Source organism: Acomys russatus, chromosome X, assembly GCF_903995435.1.
Source record: "Acomys russatus chromosome X, mAcoRus1.1, whole genome shotgun sequence".
NCBI lineage: Eukaryota > Metazoa > Chordata > Mammalia > Rodentia > Muridae > Acomys > Acomys russatus.
Window position 1 is genome coordinate 117,353,184 of NC_067169.1, and position 20,728 is coordinate 117,373,911.

The 20,728-nt window shown below is 38.5% G+C and overlaps 1 pseudogene; it reads right to left on the reverse strand.

The window, feature by feature from the left end:
• Positions 1–17,808: 17,808 nt before the first annotated feature.
• LOC127184999 (ADP/ATP translocase 2-like) lies at positions 17,809–18,645 on the reverse strand (annotated as a pseudogene).
• Between the last annotated feature and the right edge of the window lie 2,083 nt (positions 18,646–20,728).

Here is a 20,728-nt window from a genome sequence, read left to right on the forward strand (position 1 = left end):
AGGAAAATACCATAAAAAACAATAGAGACCTTTAAAGAGGAAACAAACATATCCCTTACGGAAACATGGGAAAATACATTAAATAGATGAAGGAAATGAATAAAACTGTTCAAGACCTGAGGATGGAAGTAGAAGCAATAAAGAAAACAAAACCTGAAAGAATTCTGGAGATGGAAAACCTAGCATAGAGAGAACAGGTATAACAGATGTGAGCATCATCAACAGATTCAAGAGATGAAAGAGTCTCAGGCTTAAAAGATATGGTAGAAGAAATTGATATATCAGTCAAAGAAACTGCTAAAGCTAAAGAAGTCCTGATGCAAAACATCCAGGAAATCTGGGATACTATGAAAGACCTAATCAGTGAAAAATAGAAATAGAAGAAGGAGAGGAGTCCCAGCTCCAAGGCCAAAAAAAATATTTTCAAGTAAGTCATAGAGGAAATTTTCCCAAACCTAAAAAAAGATATGCCTATAAACAAACCAGATGTATACAGAACACCAGTTAGAGTGGACTAGAAAACAAAATTCTCCCACCATATAATAATCAAAACACTAAAAACACAGAACAAAGAAAGAATATTAAAAGCTGCAAGGGAAAAAGGCCAAGTAACTTACAAAGACAGACCTATCAGAATTATACCTCACTTCTCATCAGAGACTCTTTAAGCTAGAAGGGCCTGGACAGATGTCTTGCAGCCTCTAAGAGATCACAGATGCCAACCAAGACTACTATACCAGCAAAACTCTCAATCATCGTAAAAGGAGAAAACAAGATATTCCACGACAAAACCAAATTTTACAATATCTATCCACAAACCCACTCCTATAAAAATACTAGAAGGAAATCTCAAACCCAAGGTTAACTACATACAGGAAAACATAGAAAATAAATAATTCCACACTAGCAAAAATAGTGGAGGACACACACACAGACACACTTTTTAAATATATCTTATTAATTTATTCATATTACATCTCAATGGTTATCCCTTCCCTTGTATCCTCCCATTCTTCACTCCCTCCCATTTTCCCCTTACTGCCCTCCCCTATGACTGCGACTGAGGGGGATTACCTCCCCCTGTATATGCTCATAGGGTATCAAGTCTCTTCTTGGTAACCTGCTATCCTTCCTCTGAGTGCCACCAGGTCTCCCCCTCCAGGGGACGAGGTCAAATATGGGGCACCAGAGTTTGTGTGAAAGTCAGACCCCACTCTCCACTCAACTGTGAAGAGTGTCCTGTCCATTGGCTAGATATGGGTAGGGGTTCGAAGTTTACTGCACATATTGTCCTTGGCTGGTGCCATAGTTTGAGCAGTACCCCTGGGCCCAGATCCACCAGCCATAATTCTTTTTGTCAGGCTTCTGTGCAGCACTCCCCTCTGCAACAGCAATAAGCAAGACATTAATCCTCTTTTCCTATTTTTGTTTATTCTATGAATCCCACATAAAGAACTAATCTAATTAGCTAATTTAATTAGCTCCAGCTATCCCTTCTAAAATAAATTCCTGGAGTAAACTCTGTCTGGCCTCCCTAAAACCAGAGCCTAAGTTGATGCCCTTAATGATCATAATTCATGTTTTCTTGAAATTTTATGCTATTTTTCCTAAGCTAATCATATTACAGTGCTTACATTTTATACATTTTTATATTTTTTCAAGTTTTTCTTTCAATTTCTGAAATAATATCTCCACAAAATAGTTGTAAAAAGATCATAATAGCTATACTTACCTATACATAAGATAACACAACTAATGTGATGAATTCAAAAGCACTTTGGAAATGCCTAAATGCCTAAGTCCTAAGTTAATGTATATAGATAATGATGATGGTGATGGTGACAACAATATTGTTATGATATTAATACATGACCATTACTGACTAAAACTCCTTGGCTTTCTTATCTTCAGTGCTTAGCATGCCCTTATTAAAGCTTTAAAAAACACAGAAACATGGGCACTGGACCAATACTACTTTCAACAATTCAATGGAATTAGATATATTAAATACAAGCTGTTCCTAATCACACAATGAATTAAACATTGTGTCTGCTCTATCCAAATGTGAGAGTTAAGGATGCTTGACCTTGATGAGTTCCACAGACTCTTACAAAGTTCTGTTATATATCATAAGTAATGTACAGAATCAGCGAGTCCACAACTAAGTTATAGGTGTACATTAAACTAAAATGAGTGGGTATTTATTTTTTCATAAGACACTTCCTTATTTGAGCACAAAAACATTCTACTGTTAGCCCTGTTATGGATATTATCAAAGTGGAAACTCTTCTTCAATTTCTGAAAGTCTAGTACTGTGTTTCTGAGTGATGAATGCAAGCAATATGAATACCTGCCCCTCTTTCTCATAGGATGACTTGCATAAAGCAAAGCTTCTCCTTTTGAAAGTGAACTACAAATTACTTTCTGTTTCATATTGAAAAGATACAACATGCAAATAAGGTTTGTTTTTCAAGGATGAGAGTATTTATTTGTGGTTTTACTGAATAAGATGGCAACTGTCACTCAAGAACGACCTATGGGAGATGGTAAAATGTCTGTGCAGGTAAAGGCACTTGACCTGAATTTGATCCGAAGAGAGGTGTTTATAGAAGGAGAGGACGGATTCTGATCATGCATACTGTTGTACACACACACACACACACACACACACACACACACACACACACACACACATTTTTATATAATAAATTTTAAAAGGATCTGTAACTATTGTCAGATAAATGCCTTACAATAATGTAGAGGAAAAAAATCCCACAAAGACTTGTTTATAGACCCCTTTCTGAGTATGAAAAGCTGAGAAGAATTCAACAACCATATATAATGGGTTATGTGCTGAGATGGAGCCACAGTTTTTCATACAATTTACAGAGAATTGGAAAAAATGAAATATAGGGACTATACTAGTTATCTTTGGCTATCAACTTGACACAGTCTAGAGTCATCTGGAAGTGTTTCATATGAGGGGTTATGAAGATCAGACTGGCCTATGGCCATGTCTATGAGAGATTGTCTTTATTAATGAGTGATGGTAGGCCTGGGCTGAAAAAAAAAGCTAGCTGAGCATGATGCAGAAAGCAAACATATAAGCAGTGTTCTTCCAGGTTTCACGCCTTTGGTCTTGCTTCATTTACTGCCCGGAAGTCTCTCTGTGATAGTTTATTCAACCAGGCTCTATGATAGACAAGGGCCCCCAAATGGAAACTAAGCCCTCTGAGAATTTGTAGTCTAAGAGAGAAGACAAATAAATATAAAACCGACATCCATTCAACAAATATATATTGACCATTGAATGTGTACAAATATTGGCTAGTAACTAAAAATATACCTGTAAAGATTTTGATTTGTATGTATAGCCAATGGAGAAAATAGACAATTTAGCAAGCAACAATGAAGTCATGATTGAAAAAACAAGGGAGGATCTAACCTAGCTTATGCTGTACTCAGAACAGTGCCTTGTTCAGCCATCATCAGAGAAGCTTCCTCCTGTAGCAAGTGGGAACAAATACAGAGACACACAGGCAGACAGAGCATGAAAGACATTGAAAGCCTCAGTCCTAAATGGGATATCTCCATCAAATCCCTCCCCTCGAGGTTCAGGAAACCTTAAAGGAGAGAAGGCATAAAGAGCCAGAGGAGACAGAAGACATTAAGAAAATAAAGATCTCTAAATCAATATGATCAAAGCTAATATGAACTCACAGATCTTGAAGCAGGCAAGCACGAGGCCTGCACAAGTCTGCACCAAGTATTCTGTGTATATAGTATGGCTTCCAGTTTAGGGTTTTGATGGGATTCCTGAGTGTGGGAACAAGTAGGACTCTGATTCTTGTGCCTACCAGCTGGTATTTATGAAAACAACTATGCAAAACTCTCTGAGCTTATTATTTCTAATCTACAACTCTCTCAGATATATGAGCTACCTTGTTGTGAGGGTGAGAAACTCTCTTAATGAGTATTCATTAGACACATGGAAACACACACCCAAATGACTGAGTCAACAGTTTACAGACCTACCGTTTGAGAATCTGAATTTTAATAGTGTATCTTGATAATGCACAAGTATATGAATGTTTGAGAAGCATGCCTCTAGAGCAGATGTCAGAAATGGGTTTTTTTCTGCAAAGGACCAAGTAAATATTTAAGGCTTTGGAGGTCACATAGACTCTATAATAGCTACTGTGTTCTGCTATCATGATTTGAAAAGTGGCTATGAATTATGCATAAGTGAATGGATATGTCTATGTTACACTTAAACCTTTACCACACAAATAGACAGAACTGGATCTATAAATTATAGTTGGTAGGGATCTTTCTTAGGTGATTTGTAATAGTTAATCTTGCTTATCAACTTAGATTTAGAGTCACCATATTTCTTAGTTAGATTTTCTATTGCTGCAACAAAACACCATGACCAGTATAGAGAATATTTAATTGGGTTTACATTTTAAGATTAGAGTCCATGATGGCAGAACAAAGGCATGGTGGCATGAACAGCTGAGAACTCATTCCTTCATCTCCAAGTCAGAGCCACAGAGGCACACAGGGAATGGCTGAAGTCTTGTGAAGCATCAAAGCCCACCTCCAATGAAACACCTCCTCCAACAAGACCATGTATTTTAACCTTTCCCAAACAGTTCTATCAATTGGTAGAAATATTCAAACCTTTAAATGAAAGGGCCATTTTCATTCAAACCACCACATTATGGAAACACATTCCTGGATATATCTGTAAAATTTTCGAGGTTAGATTAACTGATGTCAGAGGACCCATCCTAAATGTGAACGGATGCATTCTGTGGGTTGCAATCCTAGACTGAGAACAAAGAAAACTCATTCATTGATTTATTCTTCCTAGCTATGGATGTAATATGACCAGCTACCTCTTACTCTTCTGTCACATGATCTGCAGGATGATCTGTATTTCCTGGAATTATAAGCCAAAATATGTCTTTCTCTTTTAAATTGCTTTTGTCATGCATTTTTCCATATCAATAAGACAAGTAACTAAGGCCTAGTCCATATTTGGTTTTTCCCACCCGATTATATCATGATTTCCTTGAAATCCATAAAATTTTCCTCAGTGTCTTTGGTACATAACCGTAGTACATAATTGGTTTGTGACAACTTTGAGGTCTCCTATGCTCAAGCTACACCCAATGTGACACACAGAGTCCTTCTACTTCCTGCGGATAAAAATGTAGAGCTTTCACAATGCCTCCATGGTCCACCAAGGAGATAATGGACTAAATCTCTGAAACTGTATTTTTAAATTATCAGTGTTACTAGTATGATCAGTATGCCTGGCTAGCAATTAATTAAGACATGGACACTTGTTACCTCTCATAGTGAGGCAGGCATGTGATCCCTGCCTCAATGCCATGCCATCTGTTTGTAATAACTTCTATCAAGCTACCTGCCATCCGTAATCGCCAATACTTGTTAATGTTCTTTATCTGGGCCGAATTCCCCATCCATGCCAGCATGTACTTCTCCTCCATCTAACCCATGGTGACCTTCTTCTCCTCCGGTCTTTCTCCTTCCTCCTCATGGCCATCATTTTTTTTTCTTCCCAGAATTCCTCTCTCTCCTAGCCCCACCTATCTCCTTTGCCCTGCCCAGGTGGGATGGCTTTTTATTAAGCAAAAGGTGGGTCACAGAGACAGCAAGCAGTAATTAGCATCAAAATACATCAGACCATCCCCCAACAATTAGACAGGAAGAATCTGGATGCAAGTTAGCAAATTGAATATGAATATGTGGTTTCTGAGTGTGGATGTGCAAACAAAAAATGATGCAAAGTGAATAATATTATGGTGATTAGAACAATGAGCTGCTGAACCTGCACAGCTCCCCTTAAATCACAAAAGGGATCAGGAAGTGAAACCATTTAAAATCCTGGCATTCCATGGTAAAAAGAAGCAGGCAAAATATCTAGCATGTAGGCTCTGTTATATAGCACTCGGAGAGCCTGGAGAAAATGCCACCCAGATGGCACAGCACTCTTTATATGGGAAACAGCATTATAAAGATTTTAGGAAAATACTTTCTATTCCCTAAAGACAAACCAAGAAGAGAGTTCAATATAAACAGTACTTTATTGCTAGTCATGATGGTACATACCTTTAATCCTAACACTTGGGAGTCTGCCACAGAAGGATGCCACATCCCAGGTAAACCTGGGCTACATAGAGAGATCCTGTCTAAAATCAAACAGCAAAACAGCAGCCATTTTACTGTTTTACTGAGAAGGGTACCATGAAATCCTTAGCATCATAATCAATGATTAAACAAAATTATCTTTAAACACAAAAGAGAGAGATAGAGAGAAGCAGTGATAAAGTGTGCTTGCCTCTGTTCAACCCAAACAAGTTGACAGGTGTGTACCAAATCGCTCCCACTGAAAGACCCTATATGATCCTGACCTGAAAAAAGGAGTCGTTTTTCTGGTCAGCAATGATGGACACTTGACACCCTTTGGGCCTCTAATATAAGGCCTAGGAATTGTTAAGAATTATCAGAGGAGTAAGGAAAATGGGACTATGCCAGCCCTGAGCATTAGTCAGCCAGAGAGATCAACACCAGTACTGCTACCCAGGTTAAGCCTGCTTAGGCAATACATAACTCTCTATGGTCTTTAACCATATGGCTAATGGGGGAGATCAACTACCAAGCTAATCATGGTAGTCCACCAGTTCCCAAACTGTGGGCTCCAACACCTTTGGGGGTCACATATCAGATATCTTACATTATGATTCATAACAGTGGCAAAATTACAGTTATGAGGTGACAATGAATATAATTTTATGGTTTGGGGTCACCACAACACAAGGAACTGTATTAAAGAGTCACAGTGCTAGGAAAGTTGAGAGCCAATGCCAGAGTAATTAAGTGAACTTCTCCACTTCACGTGCTCCTTTTTTTGTCATAATTTTCTTTAGTTACCATGTATGCTAAGGACAATAGATCAATTCAACACTCTAGGGATGCATTCATAATAATTAAGTTAAAATTCAAAACACAGCGCCTCAGTTACAGAGCAACATTTATCCTATTCAGTAGATGCATGTGGTTAATGACTTGCTAGGTTGCACAGACACAGCACATTTCTTTCAGTTCCAAAATTTCTATCAAACAGTACTACCCCAGAATTTGGGCTCTAACACTTCCTAATATTGTGTTTATGAGCAAGTTATTTTAGCTCCATGATCCAGTCTCATCTGTGAAGCAAAACGCTAAGAGAATGTACCTCACAGATAAGGCTGAATAATAAATATCATGTGGGGAGCAGATTCAGCAGAATGCCTGGCACAAGGTAGAAATGATAGTCATCTCTCCAAATAAACGCAACTCCTTGGAAGGGCATATCCAGCATGCTGCCTCACTGGCAGACTCCCAAGTCTTGCATGGGGAAATACTTGGCCAATGGCTATGATGTGCCTTGCTAGGCAAACAGTTGGCTAAGAAGTGCAGCTTCCCCATTTTACATTAGACTCAAGGAGATTTGAATGCTGTCAGTTCTTAATGTCTCCCAGAGAAAAAGTCCTGGAGCCTGGTAATAAACTTTGAGAAGTGCCAGATTATTCTAATTTCATAAGGATGAGCTTTGAAAACATGAGCAAAGCATAAAGCCAGCCAGGTTTACGTTAAGTTTGGGATTTTAAATTAACAAATAAATTACCTCAGATAAAAACTGGCCAAGGGAAGAGGTGACCTCATGGGATTGATGAGCTGGGAAGCATTTGTATTGAGACATTGACATTTTCCCAAATGCTTTTAATTAGCACAATCCCAGTTACATTTGCAAGAGAAAGCCTGAAGCAGAGCTGACATGAATTATTATTAGCAGTCCCAGCAGCATCAACTTGGTCTGGAGTCTATCACCTTGGCTGGCCACATTATTTTATATTATGCCCAAGATGTTTAATTCCTTCTGTGCTCTGTTCTTTTTGACTAGCTTTCTAAGTAGCTCTCACCCCTAGCCTGGCCCTGCATTGAAACCACAGCACTTACTGTATGTGTCCTTGACCCACACCTCCCACCCTAGTCCTACTTCTCTGTTCCCTCATACACCTTACCTCCTTACCTTCTTTCTTCAACTCCTTCTAAGAAGGCTTTTTGCCTTCATTTCTCTACTGAGACTACAGCTGAGGGAAGCATTTTTTCCACACAGCCAAGCCAGTGGCATTTTCTGATTTTCATTTTCTATAACTCTTCATCAGTTTTAGCACAGTTGATTACACCTTCTTCAAATTTTTTTTTCTTGAATCTACCTCAGCTCTAGCTCCTGGTTTTCTGCTCACTCCCTGACCTCTCTTTTCTTATTAATATTCTTCCCACATCAGCTAGCAAAAACTCAGACAAAGTTAGTTTGAATTGTTACTCTTCTGCCTAAAGCCTTCAAGAATATTTTTTCTTTGTTTATTGTGGAATGGTAACTCCTAATGTACAGCAGGACGTGTAATCTGGTCTCAGATGACTGTCCACCCAGCAAATGCCCTTCAGCTGTCCTGTCTGCTTCTTTCTTCCACATATGCCAAGTGTATCCTCATCTAACCAACACAGCTCGCCTTTACTGCCTGCCTGGACTGATCCTTTTGCTGCTCTTCACATGGCAGGTGATATCTTGTCAATAAGATCCCAAACCAAATGCCCTTTCTTCTGAAAGGCAAAAATATGACTTGATCTAAAAGTAAGCTTTTTATAGCCTTTATCCTACTTGGTTTTGTTGTTCATATATTTTGCTAGTAAAATATTAATGTTTGACTAACGTTATCTCAATCCTTGTTGAAGATGTTACAAAATGTAAAATATACTTTTTCTGCCATTCTAGAAAATTATGAATTCTTACTCCTAGCTAAACTCAAGAGTTTGGGATAAGGGCTCACAGGTTTCCATTATTCCTTAGTTCACATACGAAAAAGACAGTTTTCTGAAAAGAGAAATGAATTTTCTCAGGTGGCATAGCTTTGTTGTAAATTCATATCCTCTATTCTTTTAATCAATGTTTTTCCACTTATGTAAGATATTATCATATTCCTATGAAATCTTGCAAGAGAAAGTATTTAAAAATGATTTTCATCAAAAAAAAAGGAGACTGAAAGAGGCCAACTCTCTTAATTAACAAACTCAGTAGATGGCCAAAGGACAGATAAAACGGTTATAGTTCCAACATGTGTTTTTGGAAGGTTTTTGGGGGGGCATCAGAGTTTAGAGAAAATATTCTACATTCTCCTTATTCTGTTAATATATTTTGTTTTGTTTTGTTTTGTTTTGTTTGAAACCAAATTTCTCTGTGTAGTCTTGACTCTTTTGGAGTCACTTTGTAGACCAGCTGGTCTCCAACTCACAGAGATCTGCCTGTCTCTGACTCCTCAAGTGCTGGTATTACAGGGATGCACTACCACAACCAGCTTCTGTTTATATCTGTATCATTAATAGAAGAATCAGAATATTTTAAAAATCACCAATTGTATTTATGGGAATAAGAAGGGATAATTTCTCCACTCTCCCTTGATAACAGAAAAATGTCATCAGATGTCAGTTTGGGACAGCATTTGAGAACTATATGGGTTTTACCACCACAGCAAAGTAGAGATGACCCTCCCCTTAATGATTATATCTGTTGTGTATTTATCTCTCTTTATTCCATTTTTCCTCCTTTCAGATAAAGTTCATAATTTATCCTTATGAACCTTCTATTTCTGAGCATATTTGGCTCAGTTTAACACCTAAGAAAGAAAATTATAAACCAACATTGTCACCAATGGAACAAGTTAGAAGCTTCCAAAACAGCTGGTGCTTACTTACCTCCAAAGTAGAAGGAAGGATTCTATTGCTGAAGACACCATATACTTTGTAAAAAGGATCCAGCGGCCCTAGAGTTGCATGGAACCTGAAAGCCTCCTTCATAAGGGCTAGCTTACATGGTACCGGAAGGCATCATGCAAGCTTCTGAAAGAGGAAAACAACCAATGGTTGTATCTAGTTAAAATGTCTATGAACCACAACAATGATCAGCACAGCATGATAACTCTAAGGATACAGTAGTGGCATGTATGCCTTGGTGGCAACCGAAAGCTCTCTAACTAGATGCAAGACTCATCCAACAAGAGAAAAATCATGCCTGGTACTGGAAAGCTAGCCAACTACCCTGAGCTAGTGAAGCCATGAGTCTCAGAGAAGAACCTACAACCACCTATTTATTAAACCAGCATAATCTCTAACTGCATTCAAACATAATCTTAATCCTTCATCAAGAAAACTTCATTTTGTATCAGATAGCTGTCACTGCATAAAACTACAACTAATCAAAGCAGAGTTGCAGAACACAGTCCCAATGAATACATGCACAAAATAACTCCTGTACCTAAGACTCAGAAGAGGGGTGCAGAAACAGTCTAAGATCCATAAAGTCAGGGAATTTGCTATTAAATTATCTCCCTACAATGGCAGCAATGACACCTATTAAAGTCTCTCCAACATGACTGCCTAAACATGATCCTAACAGGGACAATAACAAGAGACATACCAAAGTGGATGAAGGTAAGTCCATGAAGCCTTATTCCTACACAAAGAACAATGGGCATTTAAGGAATACTGAGAGTGGAAAGAATGCTATTGCACAGGGAAGAAGACACCAAGTGGATATCCAAATACCAAATGGTCAGCTCTGAAAATGTATACATACAAGTAGTATTATGCAGATTAAGAAGATTGCACTTATATATTTAGAATATGTGTGTGTGTGAAAGAGAGAGAGTGTATGTGTGTTTAAAGAAAAAGAGGCCATAAATTATGAGAGCAAGTAAGGAGAGGTATATGGAAAGGTTTAGAGGGAGGAAATTGAAGGAAGAAATGACATGATTACATTATAATCTCAAAAAAATTTAAAAAAAAATGGAAAAATATAATTAGTCCTAGAAAGTGAGCATGTATTTTATGAAGAATCTCCCTAAGGAAAATGCTCAGAAGGTATGGCTATATTTGATTCTAGGAAGCATGATTTTCATTTAGACAAAATACCTGATCATAATTAATTTATCTTTTCTTGTTCAGAACTTTCTAGTAGATTGGGGAAAATAATGCCACAGTTTTTTAATGTGTTTGTCTCATTAGTAGAAGAATTAATGAGAGAATTAAAAGATGCCTGTCATACAGGGTCATTTGATGTTTCATAGAAAATATCCAATAATTATTTGATTTTTCTTGATCCAGCTTATGAGAATTAAGAAATATTTTGGGTGAGTGGAGAGTGTGATACGACTTTCTCACGTACTCTGGTGCCTCACATTTGACCATGTCCCCTGGAGGGGGAGACCTGGTGGCACTCAGAGGAAGGACAGCAAGTAGCCAAGAAGAGACTTGATACCCTATGAGATTATATAGGGGGACGTAATCCCCCTCAGGAACAGTCATAGGGGAGGGGAATAATGGGAAAATGGGGGGGGAGGAATGGGAGGATACAAGGGATGGGATAAACATTGAGATGTAACAAGAATAAATTAATAAAAAAAAAAAGAAATATTTTGGGATGCTAACAATAGTAAAGCACATGCCCATGTGAAAATTAAATTTTTAACATTACAATCAACATCTAAGCATAGTTTTTTCAAACTAGCAATATAAACAGAAAATAACTAGATCTCAGTGTCATTATAAAAAACATTGGTTTAATAAACTTAAAAAATCTGCTTAGGAGAAATGTACTTTGGTCTGTGGTGCATATTCAATTAATAAAGAAATGGGTGTTTAGCCACTGAAATAGATATAGCACATTTTAAAGGTTTTTAAGGTAATTTTGATTGTGTACACATAGACTGTGAATGCAGGTGGTTCCCATAGAGACAGAAAGGGTGTTATCACATTCCCAGGAGCTGGAACTACAGGCAGTTGCTTATCATTCATTGTAGATGCTGAGAACCAAACTGGGCCTTCTGTAAAAGCCGTATGGGTTCTTAACTGCTGAGCCTTCTCTCTATTTCACACACTTTTAAATGTACAAATTATTTTATCTATGACTAATTACATGTCAAATGCATTTTTAAGAAACTAAGTTCAGTACAAAAGTATTCAAATGCCAATACATGTTTTCTAAATTTGATGGCCCTCTTGAACTACATTTTATGCATTTTTAATCTTCTGAAATACTCACTTTAAAGCCCACCTAGAAAAGCCGGGCGTGGTGGCTCACGCCTTTAATCCCAGCACTCGGGAGGCAGAGGCAGGCGGATCGCTATGAGTTCGAGGCCAGCCTGGTCTACAAAGCGAGTCCAGGACAGCCAAGGCTACACAGAGAAACCCTGTCTTGAAAAAACAAACAAACAAAAAAAAAAACAACAACAACAACAAAAAAAGCCCACCTAGAAGTCATATAAAACTGAAATCTCTCATGAATCAGTCGTCAGAGTTTAGCTGCATCTTGTTTAAAGTAAGCTAAAATCTTAATCTGAGTCTTAAGCAAAAGAACTGATAAAACTTCTTATAAATCTTTTAGTGATTTCTATATAAAATTAAGCTTTGAAAATCAATAATACATGCATGTTTTTAAAAGAGCTCCTTTTTTAATTTGATGAATATGTTGTGAACCTTAATAGTATATCAGCAAAGGCTATGATTTTACATGGCTTAAAACTGACAAAGTTGAAGTTGAGAGATGGCTCAAATGTTATGAGTACTCAGCAGATCTTCTCCTATTGAGGCTAGAGAAAACCATGCAGTTGGGGGAAAGGAATCCAGAGGCAGGCAACAGAGTCAGAGACAACCTCTTCTCCTGCTTTTAAGGATCCCATATGTGCAGAAAGCCCAGGTCCTTCCCATGCATGCTCTCTGATTGGTGCTTCAGTCTCTGCTTTAGTTGATTCTGTAGGTTTTCTTGTAGTGCCCTTGACCTCTCTGACTTTTTCATCCTTCCTCTCTGTTTCCATAAGATTCTCCAAGCTCCACCTAATGTTTGGTTGTGGGCCTCTGCATCTGTTTCCATCAGCTGCTGTGTGAAGTCACTCAGTTGACAGTTATGCTAGTTTCCTGTCTGTAAGTATAGCAGAATTATTAATAGTGTCAGTTGCAGGCTCTCTATCTTTCATGGCATGGGACTCAAATTGGACCAGTCATTGGATGGTCATTATTGGGGCCAGTGAGATGTACTTTTTATAAAGCAGTAAATGTTGAGGAGCTATAAAAATAGTATGCTCACCACATAGCTATTGTTTTTATTTTAACACTCAATAGAAGTTTGTTTTAAGTTAAATGAGGTACATATTAAAGTTCAAAATTATTCTATAATAATTATTGGCTAGCATGTTTATTCCACATTCAATTTTATCTAATAATATACTTTATACCTATGAATTTTTCTTTTTTAATTTGAATATATTTTAGAATTTTTATTCACTTTACATCCCAATCACAGCCCTATTTTATCTCCTCCCAGTCTCACCCTCCTTCCCTCTTCCCCTCAATCCCCTCTCCTATCAACTGACCAGTCTATCAAGCCTTATCAGAACTACCTGCATCCTCTTCCTCTGTGGCCTGGTAAGGTACTCTACCACGGAGGAGTGATAAAAGAGAAGACAATAGAGTTTATGGCAGAGACAGCCATAGGGGACCCATATGGAGACTGAGCTGCCAATCAGCTACAAATGAGCAGAGGCTCAGGTCCTCTCCATGCATGATCCTTCATTGGTGCATCAGTTTCCACGGGCCCCCTTGGGCCCAGATTTGTTGGCTCTTGTTCTTCTTGTGGAACTCATGACCCCTCCAGGTACTTCTATCCCCCAACTCTTCCATAAGACTCCCTGCTCTCTGCCCAAAGTTTGGCTGTGAGACTCAGCTTCTGCTTCAATCCCCTGCTGGGTAGAGTCTTTCATAGGACCTCTATGGTAGGTTCCTGTCCTGTTCCCTCTTTTCAACAACTTCCAGTATTTATTCTATTTGCCCTTCTGAATGAAAATTAAGCATCTTCCCTAGGGTCCTCCTTACTTTCTTTAGTTCTGTGCATTGTAGTGTTGTAGTGTGGATATCCTGTATTTTAAAGCTAATATCCACTTATAAGTGAGTATATACCATGCATGTCCTTCTGGATCTGGGTTAATTTCAAGATAGATTTCCAAAGTGGTTGTACAAGTTTGCACTCCCACCAGCAAAGGAGGAGTGTTCCCCTTTCTCCACATCCTTGCCAGCATGTTCTGTCACTTGAGTTTTTTATCTTAGCCATTCTGATGGGTGTAAGATGGAATCTCAATCTTTTTCATTTGCATTTCCATGATGGCTAAGGACCTTTAGCATTTCTTTCAGTGCTTCTTGACCATTCCATATTCTTCTATTGAGAGACCACACTTCATACTTATAGCTGTATTTTAAACAAAGATGAATATCAAGTGTGAATTTATTTTTAGATGTGGATATCAAAATAAACTTAGTTTATTTGTTCAGGAGAGAGATGAAAAAAATGCAAGCCTGTAGTTGAAAAATAAGTATGCAGTTAGAAAACAGGGGCATTAGAGGATAAGGTTCCATAAGAGAATCAGAAATGTGAGACTACTTAATGAAGTGTCAGAGAAGCAAACAAAGAGAGTGAAGAAAGTCTGAAGAAGTCATTTTTTGACAAGCTAAATCCTTTGCAGAGGAATTTTGCCAGCAGATATCAAACTGTAAGAATTTGAGCACAAGTGAAGTGTGGAGAATAATCCTTCCATAAGTTTCTCTTTGAAATAGAATAAACAGGTTAGATGGGCCAAATAGTCTCAGCTTTTTACCACTGGCTGGAAGCCAGTTACACTTCTCCTATGCTCACTAGCACCATTACTCTGAGATAATGTTTTAAAAGGTAGTTTCCTAACTTTTTAAAAAATAATATCAGTACTTGGAGTTTTCTGAATCACAGTTAGATGCTCATTAGAACATCTTCAAATCACAAATAAGGGCTCTCTCCAAGAGAACAGGTGGTAGACATTGAAGTAAACCTTTGCAAAAGGGAAGAGACATCTGTTTCTCTAAGGCACAGGGGAATAAAGAGACAAAACAGACACAGAGACAAATACTGGTTCACATAAGTGAGAGAAAGGGAGCTGAAGGAACATTTTTCACAGAAGCTCAAGCTAGTAATGTGATAAAAGCAATGAAGGCAGATAAACTTTGGGAATCTGAAACACAGGAAGAATAACTGTCATGTGAACTCAGAATAGCAGGGCTGCCTGTTAAAATTTGACCTCTCCTCATTAGCACTTTATAAACTACACGAACTTGATCAGACAGACACTCAGTTACAAAGCCACACATGCCAGGCTGCAGCCCTTTTCTGATAAAAAGTAGAAATTCCCTGTCATGACAATACATTCCTCTACATTTCCTTCTGATTTTCTTCTGTCTTTCCCATCTCCCTTTATGCCCCCAATACCTTTCCTCAGTAGATGCTTTGAATCTGTAGATAAATACTAATGCATGCCAGGTTCTATCATCAGCCATCTTCTCTTCTTTTTGGGTAGTCATGTCCTCCTACCACATATAGCAAAAGCTTTCTGTTCGTAAATGTCAAATATCTATCTCAAGCTTCTCTCAAGGGATACACTTCTGTGTAGTGAAGGGAAACAAATGGACATTAAAACTTAGAACTGTTCCCATTTGCCTCCTCGGTTGTATCACTCATGTTATCAGTAAAATAGCTATAATTCTCCAAATATATATATACCCAGAAGATACATATCATTAGGAGCAGAACACATCATCAAATCTTTGCTTAGGTGCACATGTCTTGAAGACAGGAATGATAATAAAATTAATTACACATCACTGTAGGAGGCTTGATTTTATTTTTGCTATCATGGGCTTTTGTTTGTTTCTCTGTGTTGCTAGGAAGCACTCTGAAAGGGCATGGGGAGAGGGTAAAGCCATTCAGAAAGAGGCTGGCAGAAATGGTTAAGAGCTTATGCACAAAGATACTGTCTATTGTTTTATAAATTATAGTGCATTGCTGCTGCCCGAGTATTTTTCATCTCCACAATCATGAGTCAAGCTCACTACCTACACAATGTCTTTGTTTTATTGGGTTTGAGGTTGAGACTTTTGTGAAAATTAAATAAAGGGGACTTAGTTCAACAGCTGAAATGATGCTGCACAGGATCAAAACAGGAATATTATCCATCAGGAAAAGTAATTCCACAGGGACAGAATTGAAGTCTAGTGGTATGAGAGAATATATTATAATCCCCTTAAGAATTGATTAAGACATTTGTAAGACTTCCACTGCATGTGGTATATGATGTGAGACATTTCCATGTAAATTTCAATGTGTCCCAGTTGATATTGTTTATATATTTGTTCAACTAACTGAAGGATATCCCTGCTTAGAAGACTGTTATGGACTATCAGCTATAGTATGGTCACAACTGACTTCAAGTTGCCCCTTCTCCAATGCACTAACCTGTTCCACTTGAAGTTTTCTATATTTCAGTAACTGACAAGTAGCACTGTTTCTCCAGCTGCCCAAATTTCTCTTCCTCACGCCTGTCCCACAATGTTCCATCAATCACCATAGCTTACTGTTTCCACATCCAAGATATCAAATATTGCCTCACTCTGGTGAGTTCCTTAGTATGTGCAGTAGATCATATGTGAGCCCCAAAAACAAGTAAGAAAGAACTTTTATAGATTGTAGTAATCCGAGGAAACAGGTAAGCAGGTTTCTAGTTTGGCAATCATCCTATTGTTAGCCCTTTGAACTAATTTGTACAAGTCCAGTACCAAACCACAGACAATTAACTTCTAGGAAGGAACTTTTTGGGAATCCTGGGAGAACAACCAGACTTTTAGTACTTTCCTGTTTTCCAGCTGATTGGTTATTCTATGTCTTTGTGCCAAGTGTATCATTTGTGGGTTTTTTCTAGATCCGGAGTTCAAGAGTAGGTCACCCAAATAAAGAAATGGAAGTTTTAAGCAAAATGGAGTTATTTTAGCCTATAGGCTGTCCCAGCCAAAGCCTCACTAATCTTGTGGCTTCCACTCTCACTTTCTGACAGCCCTTACTCTACACAAAAGACAAAGCAACAGAGTCAGATCATGTCACACTCCTATACCACACATTTGTAAGGTAAAAGAAAGTCCAAATTCCTTATGTCCTTCATGACCTACCTCCTGCTGGCCTTCATCAGGGCACTCTCTCATTTGAATTTTCCATTTCAGTCTCCTCAAACAACTTTTATTTCCCAGACTACTTCAAGCTCTCCCTTTCATATCTTGAAATTTATAGAACATGAAGTTATAGCCTAGTTGCCACTTCTTCCAGCAAGGATTCACTGACCATACCTCCAGCTCTCTGAGTTATGTAGCTATCCTATAGGTCTTCTCGGCATCTGGTTATACCTCTGCCATATTACTTCCTGTGCTCCTTAAATTGTCCATCTCTCTCTGGTTAATAGCTATGTGGCCTTATAATTTAGTATAAAGCTGGCTTTACACAGTGTTAAAGAAATAGTTCCTATGTTAAATAATATGAATGAAACATTTTTGGCTTATGAAATGTCTTGTTTTTTAATTTTTAAGATATTTTTATTTCTTCAATTTTTATTTTCAGGAGTGACAGAAATAAAAAATATAATTGAGTCCCATCATTATTGTCATTATGGAAATGGCTTTAAGGGAAAACTGGTTAAATGAATATTACTGCTTGCCACTTTTCAACTGGTCATAGTTGCAATTGAGAAAACAAACAAACCCAGAGAATCTTTACAGAATGTTCAAGATATAGTATATCATACAACATGCCTGTTCTTGGGGAGAATACAGAGGACATAATTATGTGTACTTCTTGATCTCATCATACAAGAGAAGCACAAAGGCACTGCCCATGCCTCTGAGAATGTGCACCACATGCCTTGAAAACCTCCTTCAGGACAAGCAATCTTCCACCAGCAGTCAAGCATACCTGTATACATGGTATCCGTTCCTTTGCATCTTGACTACATCATTGTATGATGGTGAAGTGTGTCAGATAAAGATGTGAGTATTCTTGGGATCTGGAAGCATTCCCTTTGTGATGTCATAGATACCAAAGTAGGCAGCTCAGTAGATGATAATGCCCTGTACTGACACATTAAAGCCTTGGTACATCCCCTTAATCCCATCAGATTTTTAGGTCTTAACTAGGCAGTTGCCAAGGCCTTTGAATTCCCTTTCAGATCCATCTGTGCCCACATCAGCTGCTAGAGAAGTGCCAGCAAAAATCAAGAGGGTACACAAAGCACAGGGATGTGGCCCCAGCGGCACCACCTGAGGCCAAGTTCCCTGAAAAGTAGAGCCCAAACTGGATCTTCTTGTCTTCACCACCCAGGAAAGTACTAAAAGTCTGGACGTTCCCCCAGGTTTCCCAAAAAGTTCCCTAGGTGGGGAAGTATCTGATGACATGGCCAAGTTACTATGCCAGAAGGACAGGACTCCCTGTTCCTTGGGGTAACAAACCACGAAGTTTATGATGTCCTTGCATTGCTTATCTGCCATGATTTGCTTGCTGGCATGCTGCACCTGTAGCAGCAGCTTGACCAGCTCGATGGGCGCTACTGCTGTCTTGCAGATGGCTGCAGCCACTGCACCAGCCAAGAAGTCCTTGACGAAGGACACAGCAGCATCTGTCATGTTGAAAGAAAAAAAGGAAGAGGCAGGCAACTGTGGGACAGGACTGACTTGACAACTGGCTTTGACTCCCGGACTGTGGGTCTGAAGTGTCTTCTTTCAACTTCATTACCATGTAAGCAATATATTATCACCTTGAACCAAAAGTCCATGATATTTTTACATTTAAATTCAGCACAAAACATTTTCTGCATGTCAAGTTTTATTTAATTTAAGTAAGACCTATATAAAATATTTTAAAAGTCAAGTTTTGGACACCCATGGAAGAAATTAAACATATAAATCACTTTAAAGCAGTATAATAATAATAAGTGTCCCAAGAAAGGTCACTTTGTTAGTTGTCCTTTGATAAATATAGGACATTCTGCTGTGTACAGCAGAATATTTTTACATTCATAAATGTTGTGCTAATGTCCCAGAAATACTTAATACTCTTAAGTGGATTAAACATGCCTCCTATGATCTGATTTATATGGTGAATGTGCCAAGCAAACCCTTTCTCTACAGGGAGACCAGATTGTAAACTTCAGCTGAACTCTGATAAAATTATCATATCTACCTACCTACCTAGTGGATTATAAATTAATAAAAATTTGCTTTAACCTCTTCTTATGATATTACCAGCCAATGTTTGCTGATACATTAAATGCATCAGATACAACCTGAAATCATAGTTTCCTAAAGCACTTACTAGACACTTGTGTTAGGAAATGAGAAGTATATTAAGTGTATATGAGGAGTTGACTTGTTGACCTTTGACCTCGAGGTCCAGTCCTTCTCATTCAGAAGCAAGAGGAATCTAGACAGAGCCATTGGATGTGGAACCTGGGCCACCCACTCAATGCTTATCCACATAAGAAGCTTACCCACAACAGGTGTTTGCTAAATCTTTTCAGATCAGAAGTTGGATCTGCTTCCTCCCTCAGCAAACCTTGACCACCCTGTCCTTCCTTGACCCTCAATTTCACCAATCCTACCATCTCTTCTTCCCATTTTTTGTCTCCCTTATACCTTCTTGCATTTTTTCCTATACCTACTTGCAGCTACATTATTTTCCTGACATGAGTTCATCAAAATCAAACCTCTCTGTCTTCCTTTCCAAGTCTCACTTCACCTTCAAGTCCTGACCTTTATTCCACAAAAGACTCATGTTTTCTCTGCAAATTCTTCACCCTCTACACACTAGTTACTGGTTAGACTGTAGTCTCAATTGTGATCCTTCAGTCCTTTACATGGTGGCCCTCACCTCACTGTTCCAGACTGTGACTGCATTTGGAGACAAGGTCTTTAATGAGGGAACTGAGGTAAAATGGGTGGGCACTAGTGCAGTGTAACTGGGGCCCCTATTACAGGGGGCAGATAAGACACAGTCATACACAGAGTGTGATCCTGTGAGTGCCCTCACTGTAGACTGCCATCCACAAGCAAGGGAGAAAGATTTCAAGAAAGAACCAACCCTGCCAACTTCTGTAACTTCAACTTCCACCTTTAAAAACTGAAAAGGCAACATATTTTTCTGTTCAAATCACTGTACTTTAAGGCTTTCTTCTGATATCCCAAAGTCACATATCCTCCAATAACACGAAGTCTTCCAGGCTTATTTGAAGGCTGCGATATCAATAAGGATTACAGATGCCATTTTATCTTTCAACCAGAATGGAAGAAGGCAGATACTCTGATTTTACACACAGTAGGTATTCAATTAGAAGTGTATGGGTTTTCCATTTCTTGGCCATTGTAAATACTGATTCAGTAAACATGGAATTACAGGTAGTTCTGTTGAGTATATACCCAGTATCATTATAAGGTATGGAGGATAGGACAATTCATGTGGAGCTATGAAGAATGTTTCAATTTTTGGAGCAACTTCTATGTTGACTCAGTACACATTCCTGGTGATTTTGTGTTGACACAGACTTTGTGGTCCTACTTGGCAGCATATTTCTCTCCTCACTACCACAGCTGCTTTCTTCTATGGTCTTCCTATTTTGCATCCTGCTCTCCAACAGCCAGCTACAGATTCTGGGTCTGGTTCACCAAATCCTGGCTCTTACCAAATTATGGCTTGGTCCTTCCTTATGCAGCC